This window comes from Parasteatoda tepidariorum, chromosome 5 (genome assembly GCF_982258835.1).
Source record: "Parasteatoda tepidariorum strain Cologne lab strain chromosome 5, Ptep-v5.0, whole genome shotgun sequence".
NCBI lineage: Eukaryota > Metazoa > Arthropoda > Arachnida > Araneae > Theridiidae > Parasteatoda > Parasteatoda tepidariorum.
The window spans coordinates 76,495,210-76,512,051 of NC_141759.1; the positions used below are offsets into that span (position 1 = coordinate 76,495,210).

Genomic DNA, 16,842 nt, shown 5'->3' on the forward strand with positions numbered 1-16,842 from the left:
TTGCATTTTTGCTTAAATAGTTTAAAGGTTAGATTTTGTCACTGATTGTGTCTATTTATCATTCGTAACGATATGTTTAAAATAATATAACACTAAAAAGTTGGTCTGTAATAATATTGTACATTAAATAATTTAGAGATCAGATTAATTCACTGATTATGATTACTTATCATTCATTTTACGATATATTTGAATTAATATAAGCAATAAAATTGTTGTTTATTAAAAAAATAGTAATATTGCTTAAATAATTTAGAGGATAGATTTTATCACTGATTGTGACTACTTATTATCTGTTACGATATATTTCAAGTAATACAAACAATAAAACGTTGGCTAGTAAAAACATTGTATATTTAATAATTTAGCAATAAAATTCTGTCACTGGTTATGTCTATTTATACATAACGATTTGTTTTAAATAATATATACCATAAACATTGGTTTGTAAAAATATTGCACATTAATTAATTTAGAGATTAGATTTTATCACTGATTATGACTACTTAACATTCGTAACGATATGTTTCAAATAATATAAACGATAAAAAGTAAGTTATAAAAATATTGTATATTAAATAATTTAGGGATAAGATTTTGTCATTAGTTTTATTTTCGAGGCAAAATATGTATTTCAAATATTTTTAATGAACAAATGCAGTAGTCGTTTGGTTAATATAAATTTCTCTCAATTGCTTGGAAGCTATACTTTTTTAGTGACTATTACCATCTACCATTTATTGCCTCGTCATTTAAAAAAAAATAACAAAAATGAAGTTGTATAGTCAAAATAAAGTTAATTGCTCTCGATGATTAAGAAATTGACTTTAAATTAAGAAATTAGTATCTTTACTACAGCATTATTAAATTAATAGAATTGGCTTTATTAAATGTTTTTTTCAAAAATATAATAAATAAGAATAAAAGATATCAGATAATATAAAATAAATAAGAAGTAGAGAATATCAATATGGAAAAAATAATGAAAAAAAAGGAGATCTGAAAATATTAAAATACAAGAATTGAAGGATCTGAACATTTATATTAAAAATGTGTGAGCAGAAACAGTGAACAAAATTAATAAATGTGTGAGTTTAAAAAGTGAGATTTTCAAAAATATTAAATGAAAGACACCAAATAATATACATTTAAAGTAATAAAAATTTGTGATATCGTATAATGATTTATGGGTAGCAATTACCACATTAGTCTAGAGTTATAAATAAAAATTTCACAAATTAATCGTTCATATTTTTATTTCATTACATGAAATGTTAAGCAAACAATGATTAAAAACAACTGCAGTGCTTGTCATCATTTTTTCATGGAATTAACCAACATTCCTCAATGTATCCGATAGAGTTTGAAGAACTGGTTGCAATATAGGAGCGACATCTGATAAGGGAAGCTTTACAGCCAGTGACAGCAAACACAAATCAAGTTCCACGGTTTGACTAGAGGAACCACCTGTTGCTTGCCTTTCGACGCGAACTGGTGAAAAATCAGCAGCAGAATTCTGTATCAGAAGGGAAGCTATCACAGCAGTCGCAACTAAAACAATCAAGGAACGCATCTGAAAGAAATTAATTAATAATTATGATAGAGTTGATTTGGTTTCCTGTAGTCAGTGTTCAACGAAAGTTGCATTAATTGTTATTTACTATGGATCATAAGCTATCTAAATATCACCTTGATTCAATGTGCATAATTTTGTACGGGGATTCCCAAAGTAATGGAAAAAACAATCTCTGTATTCGACGACAATTCCCTATTCCGTTGGCAACACTATTTAGATTCTTAATCATTTATAGAATGAAGTAGGTCTGCCAGCAAAATATTTTATAGAGTGGTAGACAATTAAGCACTAAAGCTTTCGGTAAATTCTTTTTTGGTAATATTGTCGACGTTTTAAAAGCCCACGTGCGATCTGGGACAAATTGACGTTTTATAAAAATTATTGAACCACTTACATGCAGTGGTGCAGAAAATAACTTTAAATCTTATTAATAAAACAAAGAATAGTACGTTAAAACATAAAATTAGCTACCACTAGAAGAAAATTTCCCATAAAGGGTAGAAAGTTGGAAGTTCTGCTTGAAATGGGGATAAAAATCATTATGTTATTATTGGAAGAAGTACAATTTAATCAAACGCGCATCTACATTTGACATTCAGTTCTAGAAACTGACAATGCGTCGTATTATCCCTGGACAAAATAGTACAGAAATTACCACTTCATTCAACAACCTTGGGAAAAAACGCTCTTCGATGTGGGGAAGCATATAATTTTTATTAACAGTAAAATTTGTTAATTGAATTTTAAAAAACAAAACTGTAACATATATGTTTCTTAAATGTTATTCTCTCATTTTTCAATTCACATTTCAATATTTGAAGGTGGTTGTTCTCATATATCAAAACAAATTGTACTCCAATTGTGCAAACTTTATTTTTTGTTGAGCGGTAATATCGTCTAAAGTTGGTACTACCTTAATAAGGTCTTGAACTGAGCCTTATTATCATACTTCTTAAACTTGATAGCACAATACTTGCACTGTAACACCTTACTAAAGTTGTAGTAAATTTTCACCATATTACTGTTCAAGATACCTATATTATGTTTCAGCACTGAACCGTTTTCTGTGATATTGCAGTCTTAAATTGAACAGTAATTGACTAATTTCATAAAGACGTTTGCCGCTTATTCAGTTCTTAATTTAAAACATATAACTGATCAGGTGAGAATAGTAAAACATGTTATTCTAAAACATAACCAAGAGTCCACAGCAAATTAATCCTTAACAATTTTATTTAAATGCATAAAACGCAATGATCAATAGCATAATGATTAGCAACAAATATTAAGTTCGCCAATGTTCATTGAAATTAGACCGTTCTTCTCACTGTCTGCAATAAAGTCTGGAGGACTGGTTGCAATATTGGAGCGAGGTCTGACAATGGAACCTTTAAACCCAGAGACAGCAAACATAAATCAAGTTCCACGGTTTGACTAGATGAGTTTCCACCTGTCTGTCTGGTCATTCTTGAGATCGGCGAGTAGCCACTGAAATCAAAGTCTGCTGCTGTTTCCTGGATCAGAATGGATGCTACCAAAGCAGTTGTCATAAGGAGAACGAATGATTGCATCTATAAGAGATAAATTGATATAACGCTGGAGCAGATTGAATATACTCACTACACTGTACTAATAACCTAGGACAAAAGGGGGAAAATCATTCTTTTTCAGAACTGATATGCTTTCGTTCACACTATTTACCTATTGGTAAATCCAAAAGGAACATAGGGTATGTTGTTGTGTTGTTGTTGTTCTCCTCCCCATGACCAGCAGAGCTAGATCAGGTTCATGAGCTCGTTCACTCTAAGAAAGTCTAGCACCAGTAGGGGAGCTTGAACCAGGTCCTGCCTGGTAAGTCCCAGACAAGATAAAATGCAGATAGGGTATACTTTGTGCTGCGTCAACTGAATCAAAAAGCAACGTGAAGAAAGTACAAAAATGTACATACTGTAGTTTTGGTTCAACAAACAAGCACTTTCCTCAGCGTCTAAACACCAAATGGCAGTTGAAAGTAAAGAAATAAACACGTGCAAAGGGGTTTAACTTGGAGCAAAAACTTTGATACTACACGGAATAATACGCATCGATAAATTCAGCACATTTTCATTCAAAAGTATTGTACTATAGAAGACAGTTTGGCGTAAACATCCTAGAACGTGGCTCATAGTCAGTGTTGCCAGATTAAGGGTTTTCCCCCTAAATTTAGGGGGATTTTTTTTTTTTATCTTCAGTGGGTATTTTAGGGGAATTTGTTTTTAGGGGTTTGTTATAGGGTTATTTGTGAATTTTACTAGTTTCATTTTGGTTACCTTCTAATATCAAATTCTATAATTGAATGTGTGAGATGGTAATATGAAAATCAATATGTTAAACCAAAACAAAAATATTAAGATATAATTTTAGACCTTTACCCCTTTGGTGAATGTAGTAGGTTATTACTTAGCTCGATCAACCAGTACGTTTGGAGAATTTGAATTCAAATTATTTAAAATTTTTAATGTGCATGGTTTAAAAATAATGCCAAAGGATAAAGAAAAAAAGAAGTACGTACAAAAGTACAGGAAAGATTGGGAACACGAAAAGCAGTTTAAAGGTTTAAGGGTAAGGGATTTTGTATCTACTTCTTCTATGTTAAAAATGTTTAACAGCGAAAAGATATACAAATCAGAAAGTATTGACGAAAATATGTTGGATATTTTATCAAAAATTTAAGCATAATGTTAGAATTAAAATATTAACAAAGACTATATCGTTGATAATAAAATATTTATGAAAAAATGTGCAAGTCAAAAAGTATTGAAAAAAATATCTTAAATATTTTAGTAGAAATTAAAGATAATGTAGCGAGTGAGATATGAAAAAGATTAATTGGTTGATAATAAAATATTAAAAAGTATTAAAGCAACGTTTTCTATACATTATTTAACTTTTGTACTATTTTTAATACTTATGCATTAAGTTAAAAATTTTGGGGTTTTTTAAAAATTTTTAGGGGATTTTACAACGCCATCTGGGGGTGAACGGTTATCAGCACCTGGCAGCACTGCTCATAGTCTTGATTTCACTACCGTAGTATCAGCTTTACAGCATTATTTATATACGATGTATTTTTTTTTTCTCGAGCAATTCATTTGATCTTTTCGAACATACAAAAAAATTTTACAATGTCGCAATTGGATTTAACTCTGCAGAATCTCCAAGCGAATCATGCAACATAATTTTGATTATACAGTCAAATCTCTTGAGCATTTTTGAATCTGAGGCTAAGTCATCTTAAAATGCACCGTTAAACTTCTGCGTGAATCTGCGTAAAGGTCTGGTTTCTTAGGACAAGCGCCTTATATGGGCGTCAGTGGGACGTCAACGTCTCGCTGGCGCCAACAAAGTACTGGTTTGTTAGCTCAAGGCCTGGTTTCTTAGAACTAGCGCCTTATCTGGGCGTCAGTGGAAAGTTGACGCAGAGCTGACGCCAAAAAAACACTTTTTTGTTAGATCAGCGTGAGCAGTCGGTTCAACGCAGATATTATCTCTCATTGCGCATGCGTTAATAACGTAAACAAATATTTATTTTGAATTTGTATTGAATTTGTTTTGAATTTGATTTATTGTCGACCAGTGTTTTAGAGAACAAATAATGACTTTGTCGAAGAAAAAACATATTATAACTGAGCTAAATGAAGAGTGCTATGTTTAATGAAGAAGCTATGTTTAATGTCAAAATCAAAGCCTTGGCTGATTTCAATGTACTGTTGGATGTTGTCCGCCATTGCTTCTGTGGTTAACGTCACGTTGTAATCCAACTGCAGTTGAGTTGGACGGCAATTGTAGTTCAAGATGAGCGTTCGATGACGTATACTATCAAACTCACAAATAGACCAATCAGAGGTTAGCGCTGATTTCCAGCTGACGGCGTCCTGTCCTAAGAAACCAGGCCTTAATCTGCATCGTAATATTTATACGCATAAAACTTTGTTGAATACATCATGCCTCACAAAGAGGTCTAAGCTATCAATGCAATTGGATAATGGATAAAAAATCCTAAACGTTTGTTAGAGATAGTGAGTGTCTTATTGTTTCACATGATTAGGCATTAAAAAATCTTGGAGAAAAAGGAGTCTTGCCCTATTTGATTTGCACAGTAAATTGTACTTATTAAAGTATTTTTTTAAACAGTCATGCATTCACAACTTCTGCCCGCTATTCAAAGAATAAGTTAAAAATTTTAATGCAACCATACCCAAACATATACTTTTATAGCAGATACTTATATTATTTTACAACAGTCTTGATAATTAGTAATCTGGTCAACAGGGCTGGATTACCCATTAGGCCAGACTAGGCCATGGCCTGGGGCCCCCAATGATTAGGGGCCCCCTTAAAATGGACTTTTTGAAAATAAATTTTAAAAAATTAAGAAAAACAATGATTTTTCAAAATGTTATGATTATTTTTTAGCTCTAATTTAATAAAATAAAGTAAAATTTAATTTATTATTATTTATTTTTATTTAAAATATACTTTCTTGAATGAAAAGATATATAAATACTTTTATATTTGAATAAATAAAAAATATACGAGAAAAAAAATTTAATCTAAGTGCCTCAAAAATTTGTATGGCCAAGGGCCCCGCGTTCGCTTAATCCGGCCCTGCAGGTCAGTAAGGGCTTGACCTCTTTGCATTTAAGAACATTTAAAGAACTTAGTGGGAGATTTAATGGGTCATTTCAGTGAATTTCGAAGAAATAGTTTTAGAATATATTGAAATATCGGAAAGCAGATGTTGAAGAGTATGTACTTTCATTGATAATATATCATATTTGAAACTTGGCCAAACAAAGTAATGTTTTGTACTCACATATGATCTCAACATGTTATTAAACATAGTAATTAAAATATTTTCAAAATTGCGCTTAACATGTTTTTCCAATATCGCCCTGGTACTTTTCATTCAATGTCTAAATTCGTGCATATACTTTTCTTTCTATGCTTTCATTTTTAATACTTAAGGTAATATGATCGTAGGTGTTTGTTGTATATCATAATTCATCGTAAATTGATAACTAAGAATGCAACTAATTACAAACTGTAGCTTATAATTATCAATAATACACTGTTCTAAATTTCTCAGAAAAAATGGCTAAATAACAATTTATTTAATTGTTTTTTTATCATCTTCTAACAAAATAGTTAAATAACCATCAATTAGATGGCATTCAAACTCTTAACTGTGAGAAAATCCTTTTATGAACTGCTTTCACCTCATACGGTTAAATAACCATAATTTTATCTCGCCAACTTGGCTCACCTAATGAAATCACTTAATTCCTTGTACGTATTGCAGTCAAGAGAGCTAATCTGTCAATCTTATGACCTAGAGAACAGAGGTTTGAGTCCCAGCGTTGACACCACATTATGTCCTCTATTCCCTTCAGCACAGAAACAGTTCCCAGTTTCTTGCCTTTCCCAATTTGTGACTCTGGACTATTAGAGTACGATTCAAATATAGATGGCAGCACCGTGAAGTTGTTTAACACAAGAAAGTCTAGTGTTTTCTATCGTTTACGATAACTGAAACAATTAGATAAACTAATTAAACTACATTCCACGGTTCATTTGATAAAACAAAACTCAGCCATAACTGAACTCCAAAGACCAGTTAAATTCCTTTCATACAGTTTTGAAAACATGTTAGTTGTAAATGGTTGAAGAACCTTAAAGTTTTGTATTCTTGTTTCTTTTAAACTGTACTGGCATCAAACGGTTTCAAAACCGTAAAGGTGAAAATGGTACCGTATATTTTACAGTTAATTGGATAGAGAGTCTGCTGCTGGTTATTTTACCGTAATTTTATAATGAAAATTCTAACAGTATATGTTCTATGGTGCAAAAGTGTTCCTGCTCTTGATCACTACCGTTCACCAACCCAAATGATTCCTTTAAAACTGTCTTCTTTTTATAGCGGTAATATTTTTTGTGAAACAAAATTTAAAATTATTCAATTAACTATTTTATGAGACAGTTGGAAACATACGTTCTTCATTTCGTTAAGAATCTGTTTTTCTCACTCATGATTTATGCAGATGTCTGTAGACAATTTCAAAAAACACACACTCGTCAAAAGATTTTAAAAAAAATGAAAAGAATGTTTACGAAAATCCTCGCCACCTTCCCATAAAAAGTGGTAGTAAAAATCAAATTAGTTTTAGATGATAAGCTAAATGAATTTCTTTTAAAAATCAATCTAAATCCCAAAAGCATTTTACATAGCATTGCTAAATATGAAATGATTTTATAAACTGTTCCAAAATGTTTTTTTTTTCTGTTTTTACAGCTTTTGTTCAACAAATTAGAAAAAAAAAATTCAATTGACAGCTTCTGAAATATGTTATTCAATTATCAAAGATTTACATACGCGCGCTCCATTCCATGAAAATGACATGTTAACATTGAAATAACAATAACTGTGTTTCTTTTCTAAACTTTAAAAGTAGTCAGGAATCGCTATAAACTACTGCTTTTTTTTATATCGCACTAGTCACTACACTACACTACAAACTACGTAAAAAAGTAGAGACTACAGTAGTTTCACTACTTGTAGCCCGTTACCGACCATTGAGTAGAATACTATTTCAATGTGGACGCCGACTTTCCACGCGTTTCATATTATCTGCAAGCTTTAGTTTGTCCTTATAATGTTTAATTCGCTAATTCGTTGTTTGTTTAATTTGTTCTTAATTTATATAGTTATTCCGTACTATTTGTTGTTAATTAGTTGCGTTAGAACTGTGTTTCTTTTCTAAACATTATAAGTAGTCAGGAATCGCTACAAATTACTCTATTTTTGAATCACACTAGTCACTACACTACTTTTTTCTAAAAAAAAAGCAGCTCACTACACTACAAACTACGGAATAAAGTAGCGACTACAGTAGTTTCCCTACTTCCGACCACTGAGTAGAATACTATTTTAACGTCGATGCTGACTTTCCACGTGTTTCACATTATCTGTAAGCTTTAGTTTGTCCTTATAATGTTTAATTCACTAATTCGTTGTTTGTTTAATTTGTTGTTAATTTATATAGTTATTCTATACTATTTGTTGTTAATTAGTTGCGTTAGAACTGTGTTTCTTTTCTAAGCATTAAAAGTAGTCAGGAATAGCTACAAATTACTGTTTTTTTTTGTACCGCTCTACTCACTAAACTACTATTTTATTAAAAAAATATCACACTACACTACAAACTGCGAAAAAGAGTAGCAACTACAGTAGTTTCATTACTCGTAGTGCGCTACTTCCGACAGCTGATTAAATACAATAATCCGAAGATAAAGCCCAGCCCATAGACAATTATTTTCAGTAAGATAGAAGACAAAAATTAATAGACATAGATTAATAGCTTATAGAACGAATAGACACAATACAACTAATATTAGATTCCATAACCTGAAGATATGAAGTATAGTTCGTTCACCAGGAGTTGAGACTTGGCTCCACCTTCTCGGACGCAGAGTTCATTTCAGCGCGGGAGTTAGAAGAGAAACATCTCCATTGTTGAAATTGAGACAACCCTTAATTTGCGCCAAACACAAAAAGTGAATTCTTTTTCAGTCACTTACTTTGCTTTATCATCTGCTATTATACCTTTTGTTACACCAGCTAATTAAATATACTTTAAATTTAAAAACTGTTGTTCTTCCAGCGAAATGTCTCATAAAGGACAAACTATTCACTCAAAAGAAAGAAATATCATAAAAAATGGCGCAAAATATCATCAAATTTATGAAATATTTATTGTTAAAAAAATGCACATAAAGTTTACGAAATAATTATTTTTGCCAAACGATCGCCAAATAGCAAGATTGTTCAGGATTGCTCACAGCCTTCTCCCAAAAAAAGTGAAATAGTATTGTCGCATACCACGTGATGAAGGCGGAGCCAAGTGCCAACTCCTGGTGAACGAGCTATATGATAGATGACAACGCCATATACTGTTAAAAACGACATCCGTTGCAAGTACGTGCATTAGTTAGCTTAAAGATAATTCCAATATTTTTGGAAACTCACATAAAATGTTTGCTTTTCGATTATTCATAAGAGATTTTTGCATTTCGGATTATTTTTTTAAATCTCGTAAACGTGTTTAGCAACCATCGGAAATTAGAACGTTAACAAATGCGTTATTTAGATGCAATCTGACCACGAAATCGTTCGACTTAGTTTCTATCGCCTGTATAGTTTAAAAACACCAAAACTTGTTTAAGTGCCAAAGTTGAAAGCTGAAAGGCAATTTTTTGAAACACCTCTTTTATCACGCAATCAAAATAGTTTTTCCACCCAACTTTTTCACTAGTTGTTAGACAGAATTTCATAATGTTTTTGTATTGATTTAAGACCTTTGTGTACATTCTTTTACCTCGTTTTTGCCAAGATTAAAAAGATTAAAAAGTATTATGGGTTGACAATGCGTAACACCTTGTGCAAAAGAAGTGCGCATATTTTAATATTTCATATATTATTATTAAAAATTTATTAGAAATGAGAAATTAAGCAGTAAAAATATAAAAAATATGAATACACTTAATGAAAACTGGAAAAAATTATTTTTAAAAAAATGCTTGAATAATTTTTTTGATGAAACAAATTGTATTCAAAAAATTGAGATAACTTTATTACGATCACTGGTTACCCATTGGTTAATTTTTTTCTGGCTTGACGCCGATAAACGCCATGGGTTGCAAAACCTGTCTCAACTGATGTTTGTCGTCGGATTGTTTTTCAAACCCTGGCTATATCGTGTTTCTAGACGTCACAAAATACTTTTCCTTCTTCAGTATTCATATTTATATTAAAATTACCGCCAAGACAGTAATTATAAGTTTATAATGAAAGATTATAAGAATACTTCAAATTATTATCATGTAAATACATTAAGAATAACTGCTGGTGAAAATAACAAGAAAAAAAAGAATATTAAAAAAATTATCAAACAGCAGCCGTTGCCAAAGCAACACATGCAATGATGACGCATGCGCACTGTTTACTATTACTCTTGAGCACAGTTGAAAAGTGTGATGACGTCCAAATAAGGTGTGCACGCCATCAAACCCAAAACAACACCCATTTTGCTAATGGTTAATAGTTTAATATAATGTCATATTTAATAAGAATGAAAGAATAGGATTTTATACGGCTACACAAATTTCTTACTTGGATAATCTGTACTTTCTTATTTTTTGAGAGCAACAACCAAAAATGCAATTCGTACACATACGTATAAATTTGCTAAGACATTTAGGACAGTCATGTTTTGCTTTCGAAAAAAATATATTTTTAAAGAACATGAACTTCGTGAAACATTGAAATAACTTTAGAACTCGAATAAAATGCTAATCTTTAAAGAATGACAAAAACTTAGCAAGCTTTAGAATTTAGATTCTTAATTATTTATAGAATGAAGCAGGGCTGTCAACAACTACGCTTTTAGGAAAAAATATTTTATACAGTGGTAGGCAATTAAAAACCAAAACTTTCAGAATTTTTAGAAAATTTTGCCAACATTTAAAAAGCCTCTCCACGAGAGAGCTAAGACAAAATGGCGTTGCATAAGAACTTTTAAATCATTTATAAGTTGTGTTGTGGAAAATAAGTTTAAATGAATTAAAAATAATTCAGCAAAGCATACTTAGATACCATTAGAATAAATTTTTGCTAAGAGCTTGGAAAGTTGGCTGCCCTGGATATAGATTAATTCCATGTATCAATTTAAATTATTATATTTAGTTCGAAAACAGTGAGCAGTGCTATTATAAAGAAAGAGCTATTGTTCTAATAAATAAAGCTTAAACATTTTGCTAACTTTAAATTTTGTTCGTAATTTCAAGGCTGAGTGAGTATTAATATCGAGACAGAAAAAAGGTAAAAAGTGGTAAGAGATAATATCATTCAAGCTTGTTTTTGTGAAGGTTAAATTATCCATGCTTACCAGGATTTTTTTTAACAGTTATAATATATATGTAGGGTAGTTTTTTTTTCAACCGAGAAAAATTAAGTATCAATAAATATTTTAAAATTAAGTCTAGTAAGAGGTTATGCTGTGCTGCTAAATAGTACGCTTTTTTTTCAAAACGTTTTATAAAGTGGTCGAATATTTTGGTAGTTTTGCTAACATTTCAAAAAAACTCGAGAGAACTGGAAAAAGTGGCGTTTCATATAACGTTTTGAATCATTTGCATGTAGTGGTGGGAGAAATAATTTAAAATCAAATTTACAAAACAAAGAATTATACACTAAACATAAAATTAACTAACACTAAAAGATAATACCCCCCCCCCCATAAATGTCGAAAGTTTGCAATCCCGGCTACTATACTCATCACGAAAGATAGTTATAAATGAAATGATTTCATTATCAGTTCTTTTTTTGTCGTCTTACTTTCAGCTTTTATTAGTTAAAAGTAAACAGGCTACCACTTCATAATTTTTTCTAAAACGCCGCTACCACAATAAAAGCAAACAAAGAACAATGCTTTGGTTAGTTAAAAGTAAACAATTCATAATACTATCATACATTCATAATACTACCAATTCATAATACTCATCACAAAAGCTAGCTATAAATTAAATGACTTCATTATCAGTTCTTTTTTTGTCGTCTTACTTTCAGCTTTTATTAGTTAAAAGTAAACAGGCTACCACTTCATAATTTTTTCTAAAACGCCGCTACCACAATAAAAGCAAACAAAGAACAATGCTTTGGTTAGTTAAAAGTAAACAATTCATAATACTATCATACATTCATAATACTACCAATTCATAATACTCATCACAAAAGCTAGCTATAAATTAAATGACTTCATTATCAGTTCTTTTTTTGTCGTCTTACTTTCAGCTTTTATTAGTTAAAAGTAAACAGGCTACCACTTCATAATTTTTTATAAGACGCCGCTACCACAATAAAAGCAAACAAAGAACAATGCTTTGGTTAGTTAAAAGTAAGCATGTTGCCACTTCATAATTTCTTTTATAAAATACTGCGACCATTGTAAAAGTGAATAATGCTTTGGTTAGTTTAAAGTAAACAGGCTACCAATTCATAATCTTTATAAGATGCTGCGATCACTTTAAAAGCGAACAAATAACAGCGCTTTAGTTAGTTAAAAGTAAACAGGCTACCACTTCATAATTTTTTATAAGATGCCGCTACCACTATAAAAGCAAACAAAGAACAATGCTTTGGTTAGTTAAAAGTAAGCATTACGCCACTTCATAATTTCTTTTATAAAATACTGCGACCATTGTAAAAGTGAATAATGCTTTGGTTAGTTTAAAGTAAACAGGCTACCAATTCATAATCTTTATAAGATGCTGCGATCACTTTAAAAGCAAACAAAGAACAATGCTTTGGTTAGTTAAAAGTAAACAGGTTGCAGCTTCATAATTTGTTTTATAAAATACTGCAACCATTGTAAAAGTGAAGAAATAACAACGCTTTAGTTAGTTAAAAAGTAAACAGACTACCAATTCATAATTTTTCAAAGATGCTGCGACCACTTTAAAAGGGAACAAATAACAACGCTTAAGTTGGTTAAAAGTAAACAGGCTACGAATTCATAATTTTTATAAGATTCTGCGACCACTTTAAAAGCGAACAAATAACAACGCTTTAGTTAGTTAAAAAGTAAACAGGCTGCCAATTTATAATGTTTATAAGATGCTGCGACCACTTTAAAAGCGAACAAATAACAACGCTTTAGTTAGTTAAAAGTAAACAGGCTACCAATTCATAATTTTTATAAGATGCTGCGACGACTGTAATAACAAACGAGTAACAATGCTTTGGTTAGTTTAAAGTAAACCGACTACCAATTCATAATGCTTATAAGATGCTGCGACCACTTTAAAAGCGAAGAAATAACAACGCTTTAGTTAGTTAAAAAGTAAACAGGCTGCCAATTCATAATGTTTATAAGATGCTGCGACCACTTTAAAAGCGAACAAATAACAACGCTTTAGTTAGTTAAAAGTAAACAGGCTACCAATTCATAATTTTTATAAGATGCTGCGACGACTGTAATAACAAACGAGTAACAATGCTTTGGTTAGTTTAAAGTAAACCGGCTACCAATTCATAATGTTTATAAGATGCTGCGACGACTGTAATAACAAACGAGTAACAATGCTTTGGTTAGTTTAAAGTAAACAGGCTACCAATTCATAATTTTTATAAGATGCTGCGACGACTGTAATAACAAACGAGTAACAATGCTTTGGTTAGTTTAAAGTAAACCGACTACCAATTCATAATGTTTATAAGATGCTGCGACCACTTTAAAAGCGAAGAAATAACAACGCTTTAGTTAGTTAAAAAGTAAACAGGCTGCCAATTCATAATGTTTATAAGATGCTGCGACCACTTTAAAAGCGAACAAATAACAACGCTTTAGTTAGTTAAAAGTAAACAGGCTACCAATTCATAATTTTTATAAGATGCTGCGACGACTGTAATAACAAACGAGTAACAATGCTTTGGTTAGTTTAAAGTAAACCGACTACCAATTCATAATGTTTATAAGATGCTGCGACCACTTTAAAAGCGAAGAAATAACAACGCTTTAGTTAGTTTAAAAGTAAACAGGCTGCCAATTCATAATGCTTATAAGATGCTGCGACCACTTTAAAAGCGAACAAATAACAACGCTTTAGTTAGTTAAAAGTAAACAGGCTACCAATTCATAATTTTTATAAGATGCTGCGACGACTGTAATAACAAACGAGTAACAATGCTTTGGTTAGTTTAAAGTAAACCGACTACCAATTCATAATGTTTATAAGATGCTGCGACCACTTTAAAAGCAAAGAAATAACAACGCTTTAGTTAGTTAAAAAGTAAACAGGCTGCCAATTCATAATGTTTATAAGATGCTGCGACCACTTTAAAAGCGAACAAATAACAACGCTTTAGTTAGTTAAAAGTAAACAGGCTACCAATTCATAATTTTTATAAGATGCTGCGACGACTGTAATAACAAACGAGTAACAATGCTTTGGTTAGTTTAAAGTAAACCGACTACCAATTCATAATGTTTATAAGATGCTGCGACCACTTTAAAAGCGAAGAAATAACAACGCTTTAGTTAGTTAAAAAGTAAACAGGCTGCCAATTCATAATGTTTATAAGATGCTGCGACCACTTTAAAAGCGAACAAATAACAACGCTTTAGTTAGTTAAAAGTAAACAGGCTACCAATTCATAATTTTTATAAGATGCTGCGACGACTGTAATAACAAACGAGTAACAATGCTTTGGTTAGTTTAAAGTAAACCGACTACCAATTCATAATGTTTATAAGATGCTGCGACCACTTTAAAAGCGAAGAAATAACAACGCTTTAGTTAGTTAAAAAGTAAACAGGCTGCCAATTCATAATGTTTATAAGATGCTGCGACCACTTTAAAAGCGAACAAATAACAACGCTTTAGTTAGTTAAAAGTAAACAGGCTACCAATTCATAATTTTTATAAGATGCTGCGACGACTGTAATAACAAACGAGTAACAATGCTTTGGTTAGTTTAAAGTAAACCGACTACCAATTCATAATGTTTATAAGATGCTGCGACCACTTTAAAAGCGAAGAAATAACAACGCTTTAGTTAGTTAAAAAGTAAACAGGCTGCCAATTCATAATGTTTATAAGATGCTGCGACCACTTTAAAAGCGAACAAATAACAACGCTTTAGTTAGTTAAAAGTAAACAGGCTACCAATTCATAATTTTTATAAGATGCTGCGACGACTGTAATAACAAACGAGTAACAATGCTTTGGTTAGTTTAAAGTAAACCGACTACCAATTCATAATGTTTATAAGATGCTGCGACCACTTTAAAAGCGAAGAAATAACAACGCTTTAGTTAGTTAAAAAGTAAACAGGCTGCCAATTCATAATGTTTATAAGATGCTGCGACCACTTTAAAAGCGAACAAATAACAACGCTTTAGTTAGTTAAAAGTAAACAGGCTACCAATTCATAATTTTTATAAGATGCTGCGACGAGTGTAATAGCAAACGAGTAACAATGCTTTGGTTAGTTTAAAGTAAACCGGCTACCAATTCATAATGTTTATAAGATGCTGCGACCACTTTAAAAGCGAAGAAATAACAACGCTTTAGTTAGTTAAAAAGTAAACAGGCTGCCAATTCATAATTTTTATAAGATGCTGCGGCGACTGTAATAGCGAACGAATAACAATGCTCTGGTTAGTTTTTAAAGTAAACAGACTACGAATTCATAATTTTTATAAGAGGCTGAGGCCACTATAAAAGCGAACAAAGAACAATGCTTTTTTTTAGTTTAAAGAGGCTACCACTTCATATTTTTTTATAAGATGCTGCGACCACTTTAAAAATTAACGCAGGAAATTTAACCTACCTTTATAAAGTGAAGAAATTGACCCAGAAATAACAAATCACTGTGAAAGTATCTCTTTTAGTGAAGCGTATTTATACGAAAGCTATATTGCATAAAATCATGCTCTAAATTATGTATAATGCTGAGTAAGTGTGTAAAATTGTCCTTGAAGTCAGAGTAAAGTACAAAATTGCATATCATTCCTCAATACATTTGATAATATAATTTTTAGAAAACGTTTTTCTTTTTGATCCGAAAATTATTAAAATTCATTGATGGGATTTGAATAATCGATGTTATATCGATGTTTCTCAATCAGTAAATGATGAAGCTTATTGTTAAAGCGAGAAAAATGGCGCATAAGTGTTCTCTTATTAATGAATTTATTATTAGCAATGACGATTTAAAAATTATAAACGTAGTTTCTTAAATTTGACAGCTTCTTTATCGATGAACAAAGGTTTGATTAAGTTTAAAAAATATAATAGATCGTGGACGAGATTTTAATAAATCAAACTCATGTCTCAGATTATCATCAGTATAAAAATACACATGCAAATTATAAAAATACATATTGCAAATATTATTGACTGGTAATAAATTTTAGTTAAGATTATAACATTTGTCTGGTAATAAGATATTTATTGAAGTAGATAACTTATCGTTTAAGATCCTTATTATATCCTTTGATTTTTGCATTTTTGAGTTGTTACATAATTTTTTTAAAAAAGAAACATTAAAAAGGAATTTTTCCAAAAATTAATAAATGAAAATAAAAATATCGTTGTGAGTATTTTTAATGTATTTCGTATTTAATTCAACAATATGCTCATTTTAAAACGTTAACGTCGTATGTTTG

At 30.8% G+C, this 16,842-nt stretch overlaps 1 long non-coding RNA gene across 1 annotated transcript; it reads right to left on the minus strand.

The window, feature by feature from the left end:
- Positions 1-1,238: 1,238 nt before the first annotated feature.
- LOC107441886 (uncharacterized) lies at positions 1,239-16,130 on the minus strand. The gene is made up of 2 exons (XR_011637716.2): positions 16,005-16,130; positions 1,239-1,573 (listed from the first exon to the last, which is right to left on the minus strand). It is a non-coding gene; the product is annotated as an uncharacterized LOC107441886 (long non-coding RNA).
- Positions 16,131-16,842: the final 712 nt, after the last annotated feature.